The sequence below is a fragment of the Tupaia chinensis genome, unplaced genomic scaffold (genome assembly GCF_000334495.1).
Source record: "Tupaia chinensis unplaced genomic scaffold, TupChi_1.0 Scaffold143584_1, whole genome shotgun sequence".
In the NCBI taxonomy this organism is placed as follows: domain Eukaryota; kingdom Metazoa; phylum Chordata; class Mammalia; order Scandentia; family Tupaiidae; genus Tupaia; species Tupaia belangeri.
The window spans coordinates 7,411,480-7,416,735 of NW_006203430.1; the positions used below are offsets into that span (position 1 = coordinate 7,411,480).

At 40.1% G+C, this 5,256-nt stretch overlaps 1 protein-coding gene and 1 pseudogene across 2 annotated transcripts in view; both read right to left on the bottom strand.

Annotated features, from left to right (window-relative positions):
- PTPN2 (protein tyrosine phosphatase non-receptor type 2) overlaps positions 1 to 5,256 on the bottom strand; it is a 121,722-nt gene that overhangs the window by 115,465 nt on the left and 1,001 nt on the right. The gene's annotated exons all lie outside the window — the stretch shown is intronic.
- The window catches only part of LOC102485715 (SWI/SNF-related matrix-associated actin-dependent regulator of chromatin subfamily E member 1 pseudogene), a 15,157-nt pseudogene that overhangs the window by 9,741 nt on the left and 160 nt on the right, over positions 1 to 5,256 (bottom strand).

Consider the following 5,256-nt stretch of genomic DNA (forward strand, 5'->3'; position numbering starts at 1 on the left):
TACATGTACTCCCTTCCCTGACAGGCTCACAAATCTCCATTCCTTTTCTCTCTTTCTCCCGCCCCAGCCTGATTCAGACAGCAATCAGCAGTGACCAAAGGAAAGGCAAAAAAGTGATTATGAACATTATTTTAAAAGCCAGAATTAACCTCAGACTACATTAATGGTACTGTTTACCAATCAAGACCAAATCAGACTTTTTCAGAAATCTTATTTCTGGCAATTTTTTCCTTTCAAGGCTAATTCTTATACCTGTGCACTCTTGATCCCACTGCCTCCTGTTTTCCAAGGTTTTGGGTTCCAACAATCATCCCTTCTATAACTTCAACCTCCTCCACTGTCTTTGGGCTCAACATAGCATATCACACACATCGCCCTTTTCTCTAAAGAAGTCATTCGTTCAGCAGTATTTGTTAAGAGCTTAATAAGTGTCTGGAACTATGCAACTCTTCATCACTGCCTTCATGGAGCTCTCATGAGGTAATGAAGATAAACTTAAGAGTAACAGTCTGTTCTGCTCCAATCCAAGAACTCGGTCCTAAGCAACCTCTTATTATTTTATCAAGTCATGTTATAAAAGCCACTGTTCAAAGGGGGTAAAAAGGAGTAAAAGACCCGAGAATTCCAAATTCAAAATGTCAAGTTCACTTTTCCTGCAAGAATTTCAATATTAAGGAGTAAAGTAAAAGTTCTCATACCACTAAGCAAGTCCAATTTCCAGTTAAATTCAGTTACTCAAGAGCAACGCCTTTCTTTTCCAAGCCCCAATGGCATTACCAAAAAAGCACAAGTCTAGGGCAGGAAGGCAGCACAGCGGTAACATGATGCACTGCGAGGCTGACCCAGATGGGAAGGTTCCAAGTTTGCATCTGGAAAGCTCCCTGAACACATCAGGTGTGTGTATGCCCTTGATCTGAGGCTGGCTGAAGCTGAAGGAACGGCAGAGTGAAAGACCCTGTTGGGGTTATCCTCCCCAACTCACTCATGGAAGAAATAAACTTTCAGGAGACAGAAAGAAAAAAATACCTCTTCACAAACACTGCTATAAATATCACACGCTGTTGTGATAAACAGAAGGCCCACTTAAATGTCTTTTTTCTAGCAAGCAGTGTTACTTCCAATAGTGATTTGCCTAATGCAAATTGTGTTCCTGAAATAATCTGCAGCTGCACTATATTCAATTCACCGCTATGAAAGGGGAAGTCATGGAAGTTACAGAAATAAGTGGCAGGGACTTATACCCAGCATCAGCAGGTTGGGAAGGCACCCAAGGAAGTAAGACTTCGGAGATGAGTAGGAGGTGATTAAGCAAGACGGGAAAAGTAGAGAGGGAAAAGCTGTACCACAGCAAAGGGAACTACATATATAAAGGCCTAAGGGGAGAATGAACACACATTTCCAGGAACAAAACACAGTAGAAAAGAGTGAAGAAAGTGGATGGGAAATGAAGTTAGAGAGGCAGGTCATATGGTCTTGTGAGCTGTTGAGAGAAGCTGAATTTTACATGTGAACAATGGAAAACCTTAAAATGTTTAAGTAAAAAAGTTCCATAAATATGCTGCATTTTAACTATCTTCCCGCATTTCTTCCTTCAAGTTGGGCTTCCTGAAAGTCCACACTTGCTTGTTTGTACTTCTTCCCATCTTTTCAACTTCCAGCATGTCTTCTAAATCCTCTGAAACTGTCTTAAAGATACATGAAGGTACTCTCGAAAGTTCACAAAATTCAAGTAGCAGCCTACTTTAGTGCAAAAAAGTCTTGAAAGTAGAGGCCAGCAGGTGGTGTGGTGATTAAGGAGGCTGGACTCCCACATGGCTGACTGCAGTTTGAATCTTGGTCCTAGAGGTTTACTTTCTCACTTTGCTTCTCTCTCTCTCACTCTGTCCCTCTCTGGTCAAATTAAAATAATGAATAAATAAGTAAATAAAATAAAATTCAATAAAATAATTCTTTTTAAAAAATCTAGAAAGTATAATGTTTTCATAATTTGCTTTTCTGTGTACTTTTTGAGGACACCCCCCCATAACTCTGATCTTCTGCTGCTCAATTCAATAGGCCCCCTCTGTCTTGACCTTCTCTATCTGGGGCACATGGCGCTGCTGACCATCAACTCCCTTCCCTGAACTCCTTCACAAGTTTTCTCCCCACTTCTATAGCTATTCCTCTCCAGTCCCTTTTGCAATCTCATTCCCCCCACCCCCATCTGTCCTTGGCCTTTGGCATTTCCAAACCCTCTATCTTCCCTGGAAGTTCTTATCTAGTCATCTAGAACCTCAAATATCACCTATGTGCTCATGATTTCCAAAATTATATTTACAACTGACCTCTCTCCTGAACTCCAAATCTGTTTATTATTTAAATTTATTTATTTATTATTATTTTAATTTGCTATAGAGCACATGTGCTCACCAGAAACAGAGAGGGAGAGAGGAAAAGTGAGAAAGCAAGCCACCAAGTCTAGAAGTCCAGAGCCTTAACTACCATACTACCTGCTGGCCCTCAAATCTATAATTTAATTCTTTCCATTTCAACATCTCAGAGTACCTCACACTGAAACAAACAGTTTCACAACAAACACATCTACCCTTTCAATATTTCAAATCTGTATCTCACCTTCATCCCTTTCACTACTGCCTACGTTCAGGAACCGTTCAGGAACCTAATATTTCTCTTCAAGTTTACTCCAAGAGACGATTTCCATGCTACCTGCCTACACTTAGCCCCATCCAAACCACCAGCAGAATGATCCTACTAAAAAAATAATTATGATCATGGTACTTCCAGGTTTAAAATTCCTCAGTCCCTATTAACTAGCTCCAAATCTTTCTTAAAATTTTTTGTTATTTTTTTTCTTTTTCTTTTTTTTTTTTTTTGAGAGATTTTTGCTATAGGGCACATGCACTCACTGTAGAGACACAGACAGAGATACAGAAAGTGAGAAATCACCCCCCCCAGGGGGAAGGGCCACACCACAACCCCTTCTATTCTCCTCTCAGGATCTTGGGCACGTGCATGCACACACACACACACACACACACACACACACACACACACGGGCATGCGCATACGCCCAGCATGAGTGTTACGCCCCCAGATCAGGACAAGAAGAGCTGTCTACATGGGAGTCCATCAACATAACCATTACCCCATCTGCTGGTCCCTAACTTGCTCAAATTCTACAGTATGATATACAAAGGCCTTCTAGTCACTGCCTTATTCTCCAGCAGTTCAGTTTCATGCCAGATTCAGAACCAAGCTAAACTGTTGGAAGTTCCTCAGCATTCTACACCCTGTACCTTTGTGCACACTTCTTCCCTCTCTGAAACACTCATTCTCTCCCCCTCCACTGTCTTCCTCACCTGGCCAATTATTCTATCAAGACTTAGGTAAGGCTCTCCCTCTTCCTGGCTCCACCAGAACACTTGGATGTATCCTTTTTTGGGAAATAAAGGAGTCCTACATATTCACTCACACTCAGCTGTATTTAAAACTACTTTAACGTTTATCACTTTTAAATTTCCATTTGCTAACCCACTTACTACTCCTCACTAGGTCAGATCCTTAAGATTAGGGACTTGATCGTTAAGATAGATATCCACCGTGGTTACCACTGTAATCACTGTAACAGTTATGTGATGAGTGAAGAATGAAAATATGGAATTGCAATGAAGTCCTCAAAGGAACAAGTTCTAGGATGTGAAAACCTCCAACAATCTCAGTGACACTTTCTGTAGAACTTTAAGGCCCTGAGCAAAAATTGGTATGCCTTCGAAAGTCAGTACTATTTTTTTGAGAGATTTTTGCTATAGGGTATGTACAGTTGGCAGAGACAGACAGTAAGAGAAATCACCCCCCCAGGGGGGATAGCCAAGCCAAAATCCCCTTTCCTCCATTCTCTTGGGATTTAGGACATGTGTGCAAACATGCACACACACCTGGCATGAGTAACAAGCCACTGGGTCTAGGACCCAAGTGTGGTGGCCCACACAGGAGTCCAGTGCCTGAATCACTACACCACCTGCTGGCCCCAAAGGTCAGTACTTATTTATGGAATGCCAGATAGATGTTCTACAGTCACAGAAAAACAGCACAAGCTCTTCCTGATATGCTTTTCATTACTTTCTTGGTTTGTGACCTACTTTTACTGTAACACTAGGGTGTATGACTTGCTTTCTAACTGACCAAACTAATGCCCTGTTTTCCATTAGGAAAAAATAATACTATGCACTTCAATCAACCAGGTAAACTACAAGATTCTTAGATACCCGTCCATTAAAGGATTTCCTTAACTCCTTGAAACTGGATATGAAATCTTCAGTGAATGCAAATATTATGTGCATTTTTCTGGCAAGAGGGGTCACAATTTTTTTCAATCTGCTATATTAATAATACAAAAAAAAAAAAAGTTTAACCAAACATTATGCTAATTTACAGTACAGAATTCACCTATTTTCAAATTTGTATTTCCATCACTTGTGCCTTACAGACTCTGCTAAAATGTATGTAACTGGAGAAAATGCAGCTGGCAAGCTCTCACATAAACATTCCTACTAGAATTTGCATTTAAGATTTTCTATAATTGGAAGAGCCCTTACCAGCATTCCTTAAAAGTTAGTGCCCTATTATAACATACTCTGTACACATATGAATCAGGGTATCTATTATACTGCCCACTAATGTGTTAAAAAAAAACAAAAAAACAACCACTTACATTCCGAACATGAGGACAGAAAAACATGTTTTACTGTCGTTTAATTAAATGGAATGGGGGAAAACCCAGACTGTTCAGATTTACAGGAAAGCTCTTTCTTTCTCTTTTCTGTACACATAGTGAACCAAACAACAGGAGCGGCATTTAACTCATCAACCACTACATTTAACCTTGGGAATAATATGCTAATAATTAAACAGGAAGGGATAACCAATTAAATCATTTTTAAAGAGAAAAAATTTTGTTTGAAATATATAAGGGGCAATTTGGTTCGTGTAAAAAAAACTAGTCACAACCGCTCATACTACAGATCGCATTTACAGGAATTGGAAGAGGCACGATTATTCTGTGGTGGCAGAGGCATCACCAACAGTGGTGACAAGGAGAGGAAACGACTGCATCTACTAGAGTACTGGAACGGTTAAGTGGTGCTCGCTCAAGTATATGTATACACTTGAGAAACTCCTATTAAATGCCTATCTAAGACCCGTGTGTGCTGCAGTACGCAAAATATGCCTCAGAAAAGAAAACTAAAGAGAAACGAC